Source organism: Dromaius novaehollandiae, chromosome 10 (genome assembly GCF_036370855.1).
Source record: "Dromaius novaehollandiae isolate bDroNov1 chromosome 10, bDroNov1.hap1, whole genome shotgun sequence".
Classification (NCBI taxonomy): Eukaryota; Metazoa; Chordata; class Aves; order Casuariiformes; family Dromaiidae; genus Dromaius; species Dromaius novaehollandiae.
Genome location: NC_088107.1, coordinates 10,904,305 through 10,925,548, shown reverse-complemented (window position 1 = coordinate 10,925,548; position 21,244 = coordinate 10,904,305). Strand labels below are relative to the sequence as shown.

Here is a 21,244-nt window from a genome sequence, read left to right as displayed (position 1 = left end):
GGCCTCGTTGGGCACTGATTCACTTGAGCCTCTCTCCTCCGCAGTTAATTACACGAAACCAGTCTCATCGTTCATGCTCCTCTTGTAGGACTTACCTTGTAATTTTCTGCATCAAACTGGGGTTAAAGCGGAGGAAACCCCGCGCTCTGCTCGTGCCCGAGGCCCCCTTTTTGGCCTCCTTACGCTGTTTCACAGCGCCGCTCGTGTTGCGCGTGTGTATCGTGTTGAGGAGGGAAGATGGCCTCTTTTGACTCCTGCAGCGCCTTACAAAAGCTGATTGTGTTCGTGCCTCTTGGACGATTATTTCGTCTGCGGAGGGACTGGGCTGGATCATTCTTGCTTTGGCATCTGATGATCCAGAAAGTGCCCTTTGTGCTGTCCCCCAGGCGCGTGTGCGTGTTGACAGCGGCAGAAGCTGCGGGCAGACCTTCCCGCACGGCGGGTCAGCACCTGACGCAACGCCACCCGCGCGGCGCTGGGCCTTTTCGGAGGTGCGCCAGCGTGCGCGGTGCTCGCTGCGCTGAGGCTCGGCGCTTGCTGGGTTGCTTTATGTGCCCCCACGCCGAACGTGCTGCCCGTGGCGGTGTACAAAATCCATTGCTTCTGCTGGTAGAGGTCAGCGCAGGTTAGCAGCAGCGGTTCGGGGAGCAGCCCGCGGGCTGCCCGTGGGTGCTGCCCCTCAGGCACGCAGCCAGGGCCAGATTGATGCTGCGGGTTGTTCCGTCCGCCTGCGGCGGCTGTAAATCAGCGCAGAGTTTGTCTCAGGATTTGGGGCCATATGGTGTGTGTGAGTGCGAGAGAGCGGGAGATGCCCGCACTGAAGGAGAATAAAGGCCTGTGTTTGGTGCAGGGATATTTCAAAGCCTGAGAAAGGGGCAAAGTTCATTTTCTAATTGAGTGCTTTGAAATATATATGTGTATATGGTCAATGTTTATCTTTCAGAACAAAGATCACTTTGTTTTTCACATGTTTGTATGTTAGTGCTGAGAATTGTATGAAGGAGTCTTAACTGTGAGAGGTTTCCCCGAAATCTCTGGCACGGCTCGTGAGGCTAAATGCTAGCTACCAGTTTGATGGAGGAATCAGTGAGAACTTAAACATGTAGTGCGTTTTCCCCGCCCTGGTAAATGTACATGTCTGGTTCACATAATTGTCGCCAAAAAAAAAAAAAAAAAAAAAAAAAGATGCAGTTATATTTGTAATAATTATTTTATACAAAGTCCTAAGCTTAATTATTCCTCTGTCCATATCTTGTGCTGTGTAGAATTTGCATAACAATCGAGACATCAAAGCTCGAGCAGTTTGGTAAGGAAAGGTCTTCCTACTGTATTTTTTGTTGCCAGATAAATTAGAATGATCAATTTAATCTAAATTTATTCTTTAGAAATTTTTTTTCAGCAAATCAGTTGAAATGGGAATTAAAAGCAAACTTTAAAGCTAGTAGTAAGAATTTGGCACAATAAGGTGTTTAAAGTGGATTGCTTTCCGTTTGATGTTTCGTACTCCTTTCTCCAGCCCCCTCTCCCCTCATTTCCTCCCTTCCCCCCCCCCATTTTCCCTGTCTTACTATTTTGGAAATCCAAGTTATGCTTTTGCTGTCACTGAAGTGAATGGGAATTCTGCCACTGATGGTGCTGGGAAGAGAACGCAAGTGAGTATGGCTTTTAATTGATCATTTAGCTATAGGAAAAAGTAATTATTCACTCTGTCTCTGCCTATTTGTCTTTCCTGTGCTCATTGTCTTTCTGAGAGAGATAATTATATTAAACTAGAGAGCAAAGACTACTTTAAACCCAAAGCAGGAAAGTTTTTCAGTCTGTATAATCATTTGAATTTCTGATTTACCTTTTCATGACGGTCTACCTGACAAATGCCAGCGGGCCCAGGCTTGCAGGTGGGTGAGCACTCTGCCCAGTGTCGAGTGCTCTGTGGGAGAAGATGCTCACAGCTGGTGCCTTCTCTCTCCCTTTACGTGTGTGTGACTGTATGCTCAATGTATACCTTTGTACACTGGTGTCTGCTCAAAATCCCCCAGAAAAATATGGATTAGAAAGTTGTACCGTTTTCATTATATTGGTGTTAATAAAAACTCACTGAAATACTAGAAAAAGTTTTATTGTAGTTTTATTACTTAATATTAAGGATGGTAATGAGCTTTTCACAGTTGGATATGTAGAATAATTTAATAGTATCTAATTTCTAAGTTTGGTTGAACATTAAAAAACTTATTCTGGCTTAGTTTTAGTGAATTAGCTTGTATCACGATGTGCTATGTCGTGTTGAAGGATCAGGATTAGAAACATCTAGACATTTGGGATATGTATTATTCTATACTTAACTGTTGTCAGCACACGTACTGCTTGAGCAGCTATGGTTATGGCGTGTGATTATGATTATAAGCAGGTTTATATGTACAGTATGCCGAATGCGATGTAGCCCTGATCTGCGCTGTTTTGGCACATGGCCTCTTTTGTGTCACGCTGCGTTTGCGGGCCGTATGGCGTATCAGGTAGGATCAGGGCTACGGAAACTGCCTGCGTTGCTTCTGGACTGCCTTTTTCTGAATTTTGGTCTCCACGAAACCCATAGCAGAAGTCTTCCTTGATCAGCATTTGATTCTCCCCATAAAGGAAATTCTGGCAAATCAGGTTTGTTTGCGTATAAAATCTAATCCAAGGCACTTTGGTAGCAAAGCGATTGTTACATCTTTTTTAGCAAGTTATAGCTCTTCACTGGTAAGTAGATTATTGGTGAAAAAAAATCAGCCAGTTAAATGCATTCATATTAAATGTATCTTATGCCTTTACCATTACAAATGTGATTGATTAGCTGTCTCCAGAAATTTACAGACTTTTATAATATTTCACCAGGAGAAGTGGCCTTGTTAGTTTTAAATGGAGTAGAAAAAGATTTTTGATGTTCCCCATTGCTGTTTTTCCACTTGTGATGGAGCTAAAATACACTAAAGTGCTTTTTCCTCTTATGCATAAGAGCTCTTTTGCCTTTCATATCTGGTAGAATTGGGTGGCCCACTTTACATTAGCATGAATGGCAATTGCCTTTGTAAATTTGGCCATGAATGGGTGAATAGTCTGTTGTCTCCTAGTTTGTCCCTTGTCTTTATGTTTCATTCACTTTTAACCTCTACAGAAAAGCCTTCATTTAAACCTGAGGAAATAGTAGCAATGCTCAAGTTCATCATACAGCTAGTGGCAGGTTTTATTTGATTTTGATGTTCTTTATATTTTGATGGGTGTACTAAACAATGGAAGCTATGTTAACCAAAAGAAAATTTCAACAAGAGCGTGACCTAGAAATAATGTTTTTGATGGAGTCACAAAAGTTTCCGTTACATGTTTGGAAATTATTTCCACTATTCAGCTGCAAAGGGCAAGTAAATCATACTACTTTACGGGTTAGAAAAAACGGCGTGCTTTTCAGGATCTTTAGTTCTGCCACTGACTCATTGTATCATCTCAGCTAATTAATCTCACCTTTTATGTGCTTCAGCATTTCCATCTGTGAGTGAACTAATGACACCTACTTAAAGGCAGTATGGTGAAGATTAATTAATTGACATTACTGAGGTATCCTGAGGTGGAAGTCCTGATGTAAGTACAAAATATTATTACTGATACTTCCTAATTAATCAGTTCACACTAGCCAGCATGTGGTAATCATATTGGTCTAGAGCAAACAAACCCAGAGGTGGCTATTATTTAAAATCTGTGGGGTTTTCGAAGTTCTGTTTTCACGTGTTGTTGGAGTGGGCTTGTACACCGAGTAGAGCAGCCGGTGACAGGTTATCCTTGAATCCCGCTTCCTGCCGTGGCGCTTACTGGTGTGGGGTCCTTGGCTAACTGCATATAAGGAGAAATATGTGACCATAGTATTATATATACAGGCCTGATAAGCTGTGTTGTGGATATAGAAAGGCAGCTTTGGCTAACAATTTTCTTGCCTCTATTGGTGTAACATCACTAATACTTTAAAATTTGATGTTCTATCTTTTTAATGGAGATGAAAATGTTAATGTTAAAAAGAAGCATATAGTACCGATGTAGTGATTGTTATGCATGTGACAGGGTATTACTGAGCAGAGCTTTTCCCATGTGACGGAGGACGGGAGGAGTGATTTCTTACATGATAAATAATTGGAAGGGAATTGATGTTGTGAAATTTTTTGTTATTTATATGGATGATAAGATATATTCTTGCTACTTGTGTGTGTGCTGCTGTTTGCATAATGATATGGCTACAGCTATGCAGGTCCTAGACTGCATATTTTAAAATGGCAGGAATAGCTGGCATTTGTAAGAGCCTTGTTGTAATTAAACAATATGGAATATAAACCTGATTTTTTATGATGTTGAATACACAGCTGGCAGTGAGGCGGACGTAGTTGCTCTGTGTATCACTTTCCAGAGACCAATCGCATTCCCAAAGCACACTATGTGCTCTTGGTTGTTGCTGAAAACAAGCCACAGGATATACTTAGAATTATTAGAAAATGTAGTTGCTGCACAAGTGCAGGAGGGAGGTTTAAAGCTTCACAAACATTGTTTTCTTTCTCCTTATGTCATTTCTTTTAAAAAAAAGTCAATCACATGCAATTATGAAACAGCTTCATATTTGACGCAGTTGAAGATGTTTTCAGGCCACAAAAATGTAACTTTCTATGACTAATTTGAATTAAAAACCCACTCCAGCAGAACATGTCCTCAGCCTTTGGATTCGCGTGGTTCTTGGAAAGCTGTTCCTTGGCTGTGCAGGAATCAGCCTTTTAAAGAGAGACGCTGTGCAGAATGATGTGCGGTGCCGCTAATGAGAGGAATCTCACACTGCTCACCCTGACATAAGCGCTGTGTTCATCCTGCCTACTGCTGCCTCAAAATGCCTTCTGGTATTAGACGTTATAATGGATGCTGGGCCATTATTGAGCTGGTGTAGCAAAATGATATAACTCTACCTAAAGAGACGGTTTCTGGAAGCTAGGGTCACCCACTCCGCACAAATAAAAAGTAATTAAAAGTAGGGCTTCCTATTTGTCTGTCAGGGTTTCTCTGTTATATGTCTGCACTTCCTTTTCCCCACTGGTGATTTTTAAGTCAAATGGCCCTTTCATCATCCCTCTGGCTTAGCAGTGGAGTTGTCTGTTGATAATAGCAGGCTTCACTTCTTCCGCAGCTAACTGGTAGTCAGACAGCCAAAGAATGGCCAATCCAAAATTAGGGTATGCTCAATGCCCCATCCGCTGGTGGTGTTCCCATAAGCCTAATTATATGACTTTTGGGTCAGACAATGTCTCATTGTGTGGCCCTTGGCAGCTATGGGATGCCTAATGCCGCATGAATGTCTAATGCGGAGTTTGATGGCTATGACCGGGGCTGTCGTTCCACGGTGGAATTGAAAACATCCGTGTAGTTTCCATAGAAAACCAGGTCAATGGTGCTTCCATAAAGCATTCGCCCCAGGGACAGCTATTGGTTGTTCGTTGCCTGTACAAATCCATGCAGGGAGAGTAGTTTACGGTGCATTTCTCATTCAGGTAAATGACAATTAAGGCGTCAGATTGATTTAGTCTTTAGTGACCTATTTCAGAAGCCGTCCCATGATATTAAAGCACTCATTTATTGCAAGCATCATCCCTCATCCATTTATGTCTAGCTTTTATCCTGTTTTGCGCATTTAAGAACACTTATGAGGTATCTTACAAACACTGTAAGCACAATGCATATGCTTTTGTATCAGTGTATAAAAAAAGTCACTTTGTTTTCTTTGATTGTAAAATTTTAGGTAGAATTATCCTATCTTTACAACACTTCTTATAAAATCTTGCCTTTTTTACAGGCAAAAGCAAGGTATGAATGTAAAAGGGAATGCATTGTCGATGAAGGCTGTACTACTCTTGTTCATTTCAAAGTAGAATGTATAACTAATTACATTTTAATTAAATCTCTAACGTCAACAGCTGTTTTTAAGGGATCTTTTTAAGCTACATTTATTTTTAGTATTGTTTAAGATCCTCTTCCTTTACACGCACCTCTCTTCATGCATTATTGCCTTTTAAAAAGTTTTCTCTCTTTTGAAGTATCTTCTACTGCTGGTATATATTAAAGGCTAAGCACTGGTAAAATTAGTTTTTTAAGTTGCTGGCTGTTACATTTCTAAGTAGAGAGCAAAAAGACATGAAACCACCGAAATGTTATTTGTTCTCTTTTTCTTCCAGAAACAAAAGGTTCCAATTCCAAACCCCAAATTGCAGAGGCCAGTTCTCAGCTGATAGTGGTTTACGTTGTATGTCTTTTATCAGTTCCCTGACAATGGAGCTGGTAATTACAGTGATCGCCCAACTATCTTTTCAGATTGAGTGATCCGCACTGATATAATCCTTCTTTCCCTAAATCAGCGGCAGCAACAGTGAGTATTCTTTATTTAACTTGCAGAAAGAAAAACATCTGACCGCTTTTCACTTGAAAAAAACATAGTCAAATTTAGGGCTTTGACTATTAGGTGTTGGTCCTGTTGCCTTTAATGGCACTTGTACACAATTGTGTCAGTCCGTAAAGCTTCAGACGTCACTACAGTTTCTCAGGGTTCTTTTTTTGTTTGTTTGTTTCTAGTCTGGATCATCTGGAATTTGTGAGGAAGGGAAGAGGAGCCTTTGCTCAGCTTGTAGAAGCTTGGAAACTGTTTCCTGGGAATTACCTCCGCCTGCTGTCGCCCAGCCACTGCAGGACTTTGAGGTGAGCTCGGATCAGACACTAAGGTCAGAGCAACACTAGTGGTCTCTGTCCCTGGCCTGGCCAGACCCAGATACCTCAGTCACAGCCTTTGCTCTGGGGGCACACAGCTTTACCCTGCATCTTTTCATTTCCACCCGAGCACATCTGGCAACCATCAGCGTGGTTCTGCAGAAGGAGGAGGTCACAGCTTACTGCAGCTCGGCACCCTGCGGTTAGTCCTAACGCCACCAGCTCCCTGCAGAGTACAGCCCTAATATGCTATACCCGTCTCATCCAGGGTGAAGTCATTTAGGGGAATCTTCAAACTCTGTGAAGCAATTAAAACACACACTCTTTCACTCTGCTGTGATCAGAGGGGTTACGTTCACATAGTGGTAGAGCTGCAGATAGCCTAGGTCTTGCTGATTGCTAATGGCTATTTCCCGGGAGCTGTTGGACTTCCAGTGGCTACGGCGTCAACCCTCTGTGATCTCCTCTGCTTCCTATATCACCTCTCCTTTGCTGAAATGCATGTTTTTGCTTGATGCAGAATCTTAAGCACTCCAGGAAGGGAGGAAATTATTTGAGAGACAATTACTGTATTGCCATGCAGAAATGTGCAGCTCATATCAGTTTACTATCTAAACTCCAATTTTCTGTAAATATCAAAACCCAGTAATCATGAGAACTCTGCATCAGTTTTGGAAGGCAGTTATACTATAAATTGGAATGCCAATTTATTTTCTGAAATTGCATAAATAGTGAATACCAATTCATTATCTCGTTCATGAAACTAGCCAAGAGGCTCAAAGACTTGCTGCCTGAGGCTAATACAATAATGGATGTAATGGCAGTAAAATGATAACAGATTTGAAAAACTGGTGACGCTTCCAATTGAGATCTACAAATGCATGGTGTTTATGTCAGTGCTGAGAGATACTAATAAGCATGCACAGGTGAACCAATATATCCCTGGTGTAACTCCCGAGATGCAAAGGGAATTATTGCTCAAGATTAATTTTACTCAGCCTTTGTTGTAAAAACAAGGCACTGAATAGTGCAAGGTTCGTAATTCTCTTCTCATGCATACCTATTTTCCACTGCTAAATGGAGATTTGTGAGACCCATGATTTTGAGAGCAGAGTTGACCCTTTGTGTTTTACTGGGAAGTCTCATTTCTGTCCTTATAAGTGCACTGGACCTAATTTTGATCTCAGGCAAGCGTAAATCACAATTAACACCAGTGACATCACTGTAATTGCATGGATCCAAAGTCAGTGTATCTGAGAGAAAATCAGTCCCCTTCAGTCACATTTCTTGGAGATGGAAATCTCTGAAAGCAGAGCAAATTCATGGAGGTGATATGAATTGTTTCTAGCCTGACACTGCTGCAAATGAAAGCTGAAGCTGACCAGCTTAGCTCAGTGGCTGGAATAGTATTTTTGATGAGACATGATGCAGCTCTCTCTACAGTAAAAATGTCTTTTATTTCAATAGTGTAAAGCAATCAGAAATACTAATGTGTGTGATGAAGGACACTGCTTTGTCCACTCCTGACAGATGGGTCAACTGTTCTTGGAGCAGCAGACAACTCAGACCAGTTTAATAAACTGATGGGGTAAATGAGCCAAAAAATGATCCTTTGGACCCTTGCAAGCATTTCCAAGGGTCTCATGCCATCAAAAAAAACACTTGTTATGGTCTTGTGGGACATGCACAGGACAGAGAGTTAAAGTCTGGCTTGCAGCTGTGCCTTGTGATGAGAGTAAATCACTGGATCTCTCCTCTCGATTTAGTCATTTATTAAACATGGAAATAGTCTTGGCATGCTGTATTAGGGTGCTGTGTGCTAAGTTAACTTAGATTTTAAAAGATGCTTAAAATACTGGATTGGAGAGCATAATAGAAATGTGAAGCATCCTGTTAAGTCAGGTGCTGGCAAATTAGCAAGCATGGTTAATCCCTAGCGTCCAACAATAACTGGATACTAGGACAGAAAAAAAGGGCCACTATGAAACACGCAGCAGCTGGACTGACAGTGGCTGCAGTGAAACACAGCATTTTGATTTGTTAATCTCTCAGAACTTTGCTTAATGTGTTACTATTTCTTCTTGTTAGAGCTGATCGAATCACATAAAACTGAATTCTAGTAGCTGAACAGCTACACAGCATTGTATTAGGAGACATACCAATCACTCCAGGATTGCTTTACTGATGTCTACAACACATACTGCATACCAACAGCCACAGCCTACCAAAGACGCTCCTCTATATGTCTGGAAAACTGCATGACAGTTTGTGCAAGATGAGCATACTTTGCATGCTAGGTTATTGAAAAGTTGAGTAACTTGACTTGTGTTATTTTTAATAATATTTACCAGTAGACTCTATGTATTGACTTTTAGGCATAGTGTCATATTGGATTACCATTCCTACCAGATAGCAACCTCAAAATGCATCTTTCTTTTTCATGTTTTCACAGGTAACACTTCTATTTAGCAGAGCACCACGTAGAATGCTCCTGTATTTTTCATCTGACCTCTCTCCTACCTTTCACCTCTCTTGTCATCACAGTTTACAGACAAGCTGCAGTAGATGAACTGTGAAGAGAGACGGTGAGGATTTGATCTGATGCACTGAAGCATACGGGATTTTAAAAGACCTGGTGAATCCTGATCTACCTGACTCGACATGATTTGTTACTGACCTCAGTGAAGCCAGGATTTTACTGTGATGTATGTTTGCTGCCTGGAAGGCAAGTAAATGTTTCTTTGCTCGTGTGATCACACACACGAGGCTCACGGAGCAGCTATGTCCTGTGTGGTAGATAACTCTGGGCATGTGTGTTTCCTCCCGTCAGAGACATGTTTTTCCTGTTGTGAAGGGTATTCAAGTTATCTGTAGATAATATTATGAGCTGGAGGAGAACGGTGACTTGTGCCCTTTGAAGAAGCTCCTCCAGATTCTTCTCCATCTCTCCTGAGTGTGATACACCACTATTTACATTCTTGTTTATCTCTTTTTCTCCCTGTTTACTCCTTTCTTTCAGCTGGAAACTTCCTTTGGTCTTGCAGGAAGATGCAAGTTTTAGTTTCAATGTGATACTGGATTTTTTGGTTCTATAGCAGAAACCAGTCTGTCTCATAGTACCTCCTCTTTGCACTAGGCTCTGTCAGGTCTCTTCTGCACTGATGCACTTATTAAAAGTTTAGTTTTGATTCATTTCCTCTTCACTATCTTTAGGTATATGGCTGGACTTTGAAATGATCAGTCATGTTTTTTTCATGTTGCCCTGTTTTTTTGGTTCTCTTATATCAGTATTGAAAACCATGGTGGTGGTATAGGAATCACCTCCGGAAACCAGTGCAAACATATTTACTTCATGTTTCCAGCCCACTTATCTGAATGAATTATTGTTGTGGATCATCTTTTCTGCCTTACTATATCAAAACATCTAATGTTGAAGACTATAGGCCCTTTCAAACACATTTCAACACAATTGTGTATCTAAGTCACTTATTTCCTACTTCTTTTTGCCTTTTTGACCCACTGAAATATAGCAATCCAAATCCATAAAAATACCATGTTCCATTTACCGATCTGTCTAACCTACCAATAACTTTTTCTGCTGTGGGAGTATTTACAAAAACTAGTCCATTTTCAATTTTTGCATTTGTATACCTAACTGCCTTATTTATTTATTTATTTTGCTACTCATGACCCTCTAAAATGAAATTTTCTTTAAAAGAAATAAAATTAACATGCTACCGTACGCTGTATTGGCCCTTGAAGGCTGGAGGGGCCTGGCTACTCTATTGCACAGCTCCTGTAGCTGAGGGAGCCCCTGGGGAACGGAAGAGGCAAAGCTAAAAGAGAGGAGGTTGCTCTGGAGTCTGGAAATGATCCTGTCAAGTGTTGTCTTACAGCCCTGGCTTGCAGTGCAGAGTCTGCAGGACCTTCATTTCACACAGCCATGTCGGCTGCATTCTGAAAGGCAACAGGCTGTCTCTGCCCTTGGTCCAGGAAAGACCCTGGCAGAAGGGGACAGTGTGCCAGTTCACTTCTCCTGGAGAAGGAACCATAAGCTGGCATTGCTTGGCTTGGTATCCATGCTGCAGAGGAGCTTTGGAAACAGCCATCTCCTAGTGGAGATGCCCAGGGATGAAAGGATGGTTCATTGTGACAGCTTTCCTTTAGATCTCATTTTTGTGCAAGATTTTGGTGCTAACATTACCTAAGAGAGATGGAGATGATTTCATGGGCCAGCTGGGAGAAACTGGCTCCAAGCTGCAGCTTGCTACACATGCTTTTAAAATGTTCTGCTCAAAGACTGGAGATGTAAACAGCATTTTGCTACAGCCGTCAGAGACCAGACTGGAGCGTGTGTGCAGGACAAAGGGAGTTGGAAAGATTTCTCTTCTTTTGCTGCATTATATAAACAACTGAAAGAAGGCTATGAATTAGACATTTCCATGGGAAACAGCAAATAACATCAGAGAGAAAAGGCCAAGCCACAGATAACCATGGGATACTGAACTTCCACAAAACAAGCAGTTGACTGAGCATATCGAATACTTGCACACACATAGTGAGAAGCAAAAGACATGAAGGAAAACTAGGTGGAATAATGGTTTTGAATCCAGAAGTTCCAGTAGCACAGTGAGATGTGGTTTATTCCAGGAAAATGAGCATTTACAATCATCTGGATCATCTGCTAGTACCTATTTAGACAGGTGTTTCTAAATCTTCTGAAATCAAATAGTTGTTTAATTTGGGGGGAAAACCTACCCATACGAACAAGTCTGGAGACACTCTTCTGCATGCGAATGGGAAAAGGGGAGGCTTCCTTTAGAATCACAAATGTAACAGGCATCGCAAAACAACAAAAAATACAGGTATGCTGAGAAAGCAGCATAGAGGGGAAAAAAATGTCAGGTAGATATGGGGAAAGGGCCTTTACAGAGAAGTCACAAGGGTGAACTGACTGCACTGGCCTCTAAAAGCTGCTTGGCTATTGGAAGTAAGGGGAAATTCCCTATCAGAACAATCAACACTTCAGAGTGCACAAAAATAGGCATTTTCTATGCTATAAATTTAATTTGGTTTTCTTTCTCTCTCTCTCTCTTTTTTTTTTTTTTTAAACCAGAGAATTTGATTAGACTCCAGGAATTTCCTTACATTTTGAGGAGAATGGATGTGAGGCAGCACTGGGGCATGGCAAAGGTATGTTTTCACTGGTGCTGTGAGCATTAATAGGGACTGTTCAAGATCTAGGTCATCATGTGGTAATATCAATTTGATCTGAATCAGGAGGCACTGCACAATCACACTTCTGTCAAATTAGTCAGGGTGAATGATGCAAAGTTTATGCAGCTTTTCGTTTTCAGATTAGCTTTATGCTTGCTGTGGGAGGATGGCTGACAGTGAGCCAGACAGGGTTAGAAGCTGATCTGGCATAAAGTCTTCCAGGACAGAGTTACCCCATTAAACATTTTAAAAACAAATTTGCAAAGGCAAAGTGAATTTGCATTGGCTCAGTACTCTTCATCCAGTGGTAACAACATTATGTAATACCATAAAATCAGATTCAGCATCTCCTCAGGTTGCCATCGCAGCTCCCTGAGATTCCGTCTTCCAAAGCATAGGCCCCTGCAAGCCCAGGCTGAGCAGCACAGCAGCTCAGCGCTGCTGAGTGGCAGCCTGGTAGGCACTGTAAATGCAAAGGAGGGGGAATGGACTGATTTGAGGCTACAGCCTCAAATTGTGCTTACGGCTTAATTGGAGGGAAGTGACTGTTCTTTTGTCTTTTGTTTTTTTACATATCTGAATGCAAGTTAATTCTGCAAAAGAAAACTGCAGATGTCTCCAGCACAACAAGCTAGAGAAGAATGAACTTGCCTGAAGTGGTGGGTTGATGCCTGAGACTGCATTACAGCTGGTTGAATTCCCCAGAACCAACTGTTAAAATCTCTGCTGGTTCCCACAGTGGCACTAAAGGCTTCCTCCACCAGCTCTGCTCCCCACCCCCACCCCGGTGCCTCCTCCCCGAAACTTCTGGCTGAGAAAGGGGCTCCTCCTTCTTCCCATCTTCTTTCTCAGTCCTACATGTCCATGCTGTCCAGCTCTGCTCCTGCACTCTTCAGCCAGATTTGGCCCAAGTGGTCATTAATCTGGCAACATACTCATGGTGACAAGACAATTGAATGTGCCATATCAATCAAATGCAAATGGGAAGGTAATAGTCACACAGATACTTGTGCACAGCAGCCAGGTGGGAAGAGACTGGCATGCTACCCACAGGGCCAGCATATGACTCCTCATTGCTTTCATTAATGTGATTTGCTTCTGCTTGACTGATTCCTTTCTAGGGCCTGGTTCATGAAAGGGACTTGTTTGACTGCAGTTGGCCGCTCACTTCAAATCTGCTAAGCGCAGCTAGTGCTTTGGAAGCAGTACCGGCCATACTAAAGATGGGTGGAGATGGCCAAGGAGATCCCCAGTTGCTGTCTGCTAATTGAGGTGTCGTTACCACCGCGCGTTGTTCCTGTCCCGCATCCCTCTGCAAGGGGTACGTTGTAGCTCTATGCGCACTGCACGGGAAGAACTGGGCTAGTCTTGAATTTATGGGCTTAAAACTCTCTGGGGGTGTAGCACCAATTAGAGCAGCTACCTCATAATTTTAAACTCTTCTGGGATCGGAGGGATTTCTTAAAATCAAGAAGCCTCTAGTAGTTTACTCCTTTTTAAAGTGCTTTTTCTCTCCTTATAAACAAGTAAAAATTTTGCTGCCAACTGATTAGGTTTTCTGCTCATGTAGTTACACTGATGGCTTTAGAGAGGTCCAAAGTTGGCCAGTGTCTTACTATCTCTTAGCCTGATCCTTAGCATAGACTTGTTTTTCAGTTTTGACTAGCAGAAACGGTTTGTCATAGTATCAGTTTAACTTAGTATCATGTAATTCCCTTCCTTAACGAAACAGATTGATGAAAGATGTATGAGAACAGGTGAGTGCTTTCTGTGTGAGCGGCTGTACTGGAGACTCTGCGTTTCGTAGAGCCCTGCCACGCTGCAGCTCAGAGCGCTGGAAACGGGGTGTGTGGGAGCCCTTGTAGTCACTTGGCAGCGTAAGGGCGAGGGTTCCCCCAGCCAGGTGCGCACAAAACCTTCCCTCGGGACAGCCCCAGAGAGGGGGGAGACAGGACTTTTCCACCATCCTGATTGCGAGCTGCCTCCAAACCAACACGGCCCCGTGCTGAAGTTAAAGCAGCTGGAGGGTGACTGTATCCCAGACTACTGCAGTAGCGTCCCCGTGCTCATCCCTCGCCACGTGCGCGGCTGGCCCCGCTGCCAGGAGCCAGGCACCCTGGCCTGCGTCCAGCCCAGCTCCCCGGCTCAGGAAGGCGTCACGGTGCCTTCCTAGAGCGTGCGGCAGCCCAGCAGCTTCCATCTGCTCCAGGGGAACAAAGCATGTTTTTTGCTTTTAATCCATGGGGATGTTCACATTTTGCACGTTGGGGCATCTAACTGAAGTGCTGTGAAACCTCCCCCCTTCCCCTTCAGAGACACCTACCCTCTCCCCTGGCTGTTTAGGGCACCTGGACACCAAACTCTCGATCCTTTCAATTGTACCTAAACTCACTACTCAAAGATGTCCAAAACAGAGAGGTGAATATTCCACGCCAGGACACTGAGCCCTGGGTGCTACTCTTCATTTTCTCAAAAATGAGAAGTTATTAAAAGTAAAGGTGAAGAATAAGTGGTGGTTAATCAAGAACTAACTTAAAGTGGCTTCAATTGTTAAGTATCAAAGGGGTCAAGAGGCTAATTTGCTTATAACACATGGTTCCACTTGCATTTTGTCATCAAAAAAGGGAAATATGTTTTGTGGAAAAAGGAAACATCATGGCTTAAAAAAAAAAACAACATTAATTTTCACTGAATTTCCCCAATTTTAATGTTTGCCTTGTATGGGTCTCCTTTCTGCATAACAGGCAATTTGGAACAACTAGAGGAGCTAGAAATACTGATACAAGATTCAAAAACATCCTGCATGACACCACTGTGATTTTTCTGTACAGCGTCTCCGTTCAGTGCTCTATTAGTCCGGATGTGACCGAGGGATGGAGCTGCGCTGATCAGACCCTGCTGCACCACAGGCTGGGGAATCCCACGCAGAAAGCCGTTATCCTGGAGTTACTCCTGATGCGCTTTCCACATTGTTCATGCTTCATTACTGATAGGAGTAATTCTGAACAGGTGGCTTCATGATCTTCTGTTACTTTAGCTATGGTCAAACTGTTCCATATGTGGATTTGTTAAAAGAGATTTAACACAAGTTAAAAAAAAAAAAGAAAAAAAGAAAGGAGCGACTGCAAGAGAAGTTTCTCCTAATGGTTCCTCCTGAAAAGGATTACCCAGCTTCCTGTTTGTCACAGGACTGCTGTTGTTCAAAGCAGTAAAGGGGAAATTATTGCAGAGAAGGCAACAGTCTGGAGGCATAAGGCCTTTTGTTTTTTCTTGGTTCACTGTAAGTTGGGGAGGCCTCTTGATGACTGCTTTCTCTTGCTTTTGTCTCCCACATGTCACAGGAAACAATTTCAGAGCAAGGAATTGGTAAGCTAGGACTTGGACAAGTGTTTTCATAGTACAGTTTACCTAGTACGTGGTACTGGCTTGCAAAAGGGACTTAAAAGAATCATAATGTTGCAGATTCATTTGGCTTCCTTGTTGATCAGACCTGTGTGGGACCACCTTTCTCACCCAGAAAAGCATGGTGACTACTGATTGCCATGGCGTAGACCTACAGGAGACAGCTTCCTCCACCCTTCCGCTGAATGCGGCCTTGCTCCAGTGGAGCTATTCTTGCTGGTTCTGGGAGTCTTCTTGACATCAGTAAAGGCTGCAGAATTTACCTCTGAAAGAAAACTTGCTGACCTAAACTGATCACAGGAAATAGTAGATTATCCTAGGTGAAAGAGGATTAATCAGCCATTCCAGACGAGGATGAATTCCATAAGAACAATTTACATGTGGCTATTAATCTATGGATGAGCTTTCAGACTGTTGTTTAAACCTCATTATTGACACTCTTTGAAGTGAAAGGAAGTCACCCATGTAGGAGATCAGAATCAGTTCTGTTTTCTGTTTCTTTGTTAAAAATGCTGCTTTCTCTTTGCCCTTCCAGAGAATGCGTGTCCCTTCTCCTTGCAGAGTGAATCAGCACTGGCATTTGTGCAAAAATGGTTACCCTGGTGTCCCTGATGCAGCTTTTTGACCTTGCTGCCCACATTGCTCTCTGGAAACCACCTTTCTTCCCTAACCCCTTCGTTACCTGAATGGTGCGAGGAAAGAGCCTGACCTTGTCATACCCTCGCTGTGCCGAACTTGGTTATTGGCTGAACGATCCTCCGTACAGTTTAGCTTTTGCCATTTCTTTTTTGTTCTTCCCAGATAAGCCAGCTGACCTGGGAGACAATATGGCCATAGTTAAATTTAAACTGTACATAACCACATGAAAAAGCAAAAGTGAAAACCCGATAAAAGGTTGGTTCCTGGACAAAGCACTCAATTGAGTTATGGCAGATCAGCTTTCAGTTCTGAGGTCTGGTAGAAACATCATTCGTGATTTCATGCAGGTCACAGCTTCTCCACGTCTCCCTTTCTCGTTAGGCCAACTGCGGATGACAATAGTGCTTCTGCTTCATCCGGTGACTGTCCTTCACCCTGTGACCGTCCTTTCTATTATCTGTCCTCGGGAGCTGGGCTTCCATTTGTTCATGAGTTACCAGTATGACAGAGAGATGATCTTGCTGGAGGCCTCTGTGGTCTTTAGTGACAATAATACAGACTATCAGTTAACTGAGACAGAAACAAATATTTGAAAAAGATACCCATCAGGTTTCTCTTGCCATTGGATTTTGTTATAGTATTTTTTTGTTTGATTTACTTTACACCTCTAGGAATGTTTGTTTAGCTTATTTATGGAATAATGGTTTTCTTAGAAAATCAGGACTTGGATCTGAGTAGTCAGATGGATAATACCTTCATTATTGTTGCATCTCATGTAATAATGTGTAGCCTTGACAAATACCTACTTCAGACATTAAATATATTAAAATTCCTGCATAGTTTTTCCTCTTGCAAACATCATGAAATACTTATCCTTAGCTGGCTGGATCCTGATACCCTGTGCAGGTTGTGACAGGCACGTTACTCCCTGATCAATTCTGCTGCAATTGCCAGACTTCTCAGCATGAGTAAGAGAATCTAGTTAACAGCAGCACTATGTACTTTATTTTTCCCTTTCAAAGGTTGTATCTGGTGCCTGTGTGACTAAAGCAATGATGAGACTAACCTCAGTTTTACAGTAACAAAGCAGCTATGAGTTTTCTGAGCAAAGTGTATTTTGACTGGCATACAAGTAGCTGTAGCTTTGCTCCACAATGGAGAAAATGACTTCATTTAACAGCTTTCTATACCAAAAAAGAAATAAAACAGTTCTAAGTATGTTGAATATTTTTTTCTATTTTAATTTTAAACCTAAAAGAAAGAGCAGTTACCATAGAAGTCCAAGTCAATGGAATATATAAATCTTTAAAAAGGTTTCATAAAGTAATAATGACTTTAGTATATGTACGAAATGAGATTAAAGAGCTACATTTGGTTCTAATACAGAGTTTCACATTCAAAAGGACCATCAGTTTCCTGTTTGAAATCTACTTATACTGAACTGAATGGAGTTCAAACATAATGCCATTGTATTTCAGACATTTATCTTAATTTAAAACAAGTGCAAAACATTAATAACAGAACAAGGAAATGTAGAGCTATAGGCATTTCCCCCCTCCTTCTCCTCTTTTTAAAATAACGAACTGAGATACAGTATGCTCCTGCTTATGCTGTGCTGCTGGTCTAAGAGGAGACAAGGTGTACAATGTTGCACCCATTAACATCATAAGCAAAATGATCTTTTCAAAGGGGCAAAGGACATGAGTGAAACCAGCTTCACAAAGTGTCCATTTTTGAAGTGGGGGTGGGGAGTTAAAGAAAATGATTTATTTGTGCAGTTTTTACCTAGATCATCGTCATGAAGCATTTGGAATGCAGGCACACTGAACTGAAACGCCATGAGATGAGAATTTTTCCACTTTTGGCTTTGACCCTTATGTCCTCTGTCTTTCCAATGCAAACTTGCCCTTTGCCACGACGGTCTTTAAATATATAATGTTGCAAATTGTACCGTCATGCATTTTGCATGTCCTTCATATAAATTTCAGCTCCTGTAGTGTAATTCCACAGGATCATTGTTAATGCTTTGTCAGTCAGCAGCTTTTCAGAATTGTTCAACTCCTCGAAGCTCTAGGATATTGTCAAAAAAAAAAAAAAAAGTAGATTTCTGTGTTCCCGTTAGACTGTTGCCTCCTGGGAGGACTGAATTTAAAAATGAGTGAAGTGAGTGAAGAAAATGCATGAAAAGGGCACGAGAGATCAGTTGTAACATGCTAATTGGGCTAGGGCATTACTGTGCTAGGCGCTGTACAAACACAGCGAGGAGATAAGCTCTGCCTTAGAAGGTTCATAATGTAAGTAAGAGCTATAATAATTTTCCAGTGAGTTTTCAAACTAGATTAAATTACCTCAAACCCCCTTCAAAAATGATAAAGGAACGTTCTAGTTAGATGTTTCACTTCTGTGGGAGCACCTTTTCCCCCAAGACACCAGCTACCACACCAGTGAACTTATCTGTCTAGTGGAATGATGTTGGACTCTAGTTTTTATTATCAGGACCTTCCCGGGGAGCTTTAGGCACCTTGCAGTGCTGTATTCTTTGCAGTTCTCCGAATCCAATGCATTAAAGGTTGCTTAACAGCTGGCGAGTCACAGGGCCTGTGCTTTGAGGTGGAACGATCCATTAGGACAAAGCCACTAGACGTATTTTAACCTTTGAAAAAAATCAATACGAGTGACTTAAGTAGTCTAGGTTAAAAAAAAAAACAAAAAAGAACCAAACCCCAGAAAACCCCAAACAACAACAAACTGTCTGCATGGTTTGCAGTAATGTAATATCTATTCTTATGGGTGCATCTTAGGGATGCAAAATTTGCTAGAGTGGGTCAGAACCCTTCTGGGCTAAACCAAGCACTGTCTTTGGCACCAAGCAAAGCTGACGCTTTGGAGGAAGAGCACTTGGCAGAAGGCTATTCCCTTTCTAATTTTGCTGAGGAGCTAGCTCTTGTCCGAAACCATGAATTGTAGTTACCGAGGACATTAGCAAACAGGGCTTATAAATAGCAGGCCACGGCGCTTGACTCCGTGGCCAGAATGAGGTAGATTGTGCAGGCAGTATGTCTGTCCCTCTAGTTTAAAGGTACCTGGTGCTATATGAGTTCAACTAGCCCCGTTTTAGCCAAATTTCCTAAGGAAATAAATTCAATACTCCCACTTGCAGGCAATGTCTGTTTCTCTCCTCTGTGATATAACTCTTGGTTGAAAAAGGGTGATTTGAATCCAATTTGCCTGTGAGAAAGAGGTCTGAAAGATATCACACTCCTCCAAATTTCATGAGAAGAGGCAGTCCAGCAGAGGGAAAAACAAATTAGTGCTTCATTTAGGAAAAACACTGCAACATTAGCTTAGTTGCGTTATGAGACCCCAGAGAATCCACTCCACCATACACACACATGCTGGAGACCCATCTGAAGAAAACTAGCCTTCATAAACTCTGCTTGCAGAATGAGTCCTTTGCGTAAAAAAGCACAGTGGTTTGATATTCTCTTCCTAACAATGGTATAACCTTAGCAATTTCATTTCTCATTAAATCTCCTCAGGATAAATAACCCCAAGGATAAATCGCTATGCATAGTTAGTGCTGCCACTTCTGCTAGCTCCTGGATTCCTCTGCTTTGGTGTTTCCACCATTAATTTCATCCTGAGTAGAAAGATCAGGGTAAAAAAAAGTATCCCTGTGTCATGTCGTGTGTCCCAGATTGCTGATCTTCCCTGCTCTCACCCAGGTGTCCTGCACTCGCATCCCTCCATGGCTCTTCGCAGCAAATTTGTACATAGCAATGTTGATGTTCCTATTGGAGCTCATACGTTAAACAAATCCACTCAAAAGTGACTTGAAAGTGAGCAACACTGCTTCTTAAATGCATGGTTTGTAATTCAGTAGTGCCTTGAAACTCTGTGCAAGCTGCGGGCTGGTAGCCGCAGTGAGCGACGCGTGGCCAGCGAGCTGGCTTTGCCCTCTGCACTGGCTGGGGGGACAGGGCAGGACACCTTGCTCCCTTGGGGACAGGGCAGGACACGTCACTCCGGTGGGGATGGGGCAGGACACGTCACTCTGGTGGGGATGGGGCAGGACACGTGGCTCCGGTGGGGACGGGGCAGGACACATTGCTCTGGTGGCACGAAGGAGGACATGTCGCTTCGGTGGGGACGGGGCAGGGCACCGCTCCAGCGGGGAGCTGGCTCTCGTGGAAGCACGGCCATCGCGCCGTGCCGGAGGCGGGCCGTGCCTGCCGCCTGCGGTGGTGGTGCTCACCCGTGGCGACGTGCTTGCATGCGTTGCAATCGCGCTGAAGACGCAGCGCAGAGCCGAGCGGAAACCTATTTAATAGGGGAAGAATTTTCTGGTACTTTATGCCACCAGAATGTCAGAAGAGTTAATGGCAGATGTGGCTGTGAAAATGTTCTGTATTTTTAGACAACCTTTAATTAAGACACTTTGTATGTAGCAGCGACCAAATAATATGCTGCCACTTGAAAGCTGTCAGAGGGAAAAAAGTGTACAAAGCTTCTAAATGCAGCCCTCTTTATTTTTATCTGAAAGTGAATTAGGAAACCTTTCCAGTAACAATAACTGTCCTTTCGCATGAAATGATTTATTTAATGCACACTGTAAATACTTTGGGCATCTATATGGATTTATACTTAACCCCTTTCACTTCATGTTGTTTAATCTAGCCTCATATTAAAAAGATTACATCTGAAAGCTGAATGGATTTTGTGATCCCAACCTTTTCTTCTGAGACTAATGTTTTATATAATTATTTTGATATAGCTGAATTTTTTCATACAGCTTTGTAAGGGGTGAATAGGCCTTTCAAGGTTTTCACGCGGATTGGATTAAGAAAAAGCAAATGTATGTAGTACAATTCCATTTTGAATTTGAGGCTGCCTTTATTAATAGATTATTTGTTTGCTTATAGGATTAGAAAGATGCTAATATGATAGAGGATTCTCTAATACAGCACTAATTCTTACTTTGGTATTGAAGAAATGTGGCATTTATTACATAAGCTTAGACCTGAATGCAAAACAGAGAGGTTTCGGTTAATTGATATATAAAATATCTGAAAGACCCATACAAGCATCATTTTGACTTTCCTAGAATTTTGAGCCCCATCACTGTTGGGACAAACACGCAGGAGGTAGCGATCAGATTATTAGTTAGCCAATATATCATGCACATTTACAGAATTAAATTGGTTCGTGTAGTTAACCTGTTCCCAGCCTA

General features: G+C 42.3%; 1 long non-coding RNA gene across 3 annotated transcripts; it reads left to right on the top strand.

The window, feature by feature from the left end:
- The first annotated feature begins 863 nt into the window (after positions 1–863).
- Positions 864–16,846, top strand: LOC112995973 (uncharacterized). Of its 3 annotated transcripts, none has more exons than XR_010390732.1 (9): positions 864–1,652; positions 3,512–3,612; positions 6,231–6,421; positions 6,625–6,747; positions 9,301–9,481; positions 11,873–11,949; positions 12,561–12,632; positions 13,095–13,294; positions 14,805–16,846. It is a non-coding gene; the product is annotated as an uncharacterized LOC112995973 (long non-coding RNA). The 3 variants fall into 3 exon arrangements; XR_010390731.1 differs by having other exon boundaries at positions 865–1,652; positions 6,367–6,421; positions 14,718–16,846; XR_003262306.2 differs by having other exon boundaries at positions 865–1,652; positions 14,718–16,846.
- Positions 16,847–21,244: the final 4,398 nt, after the last annotated feature.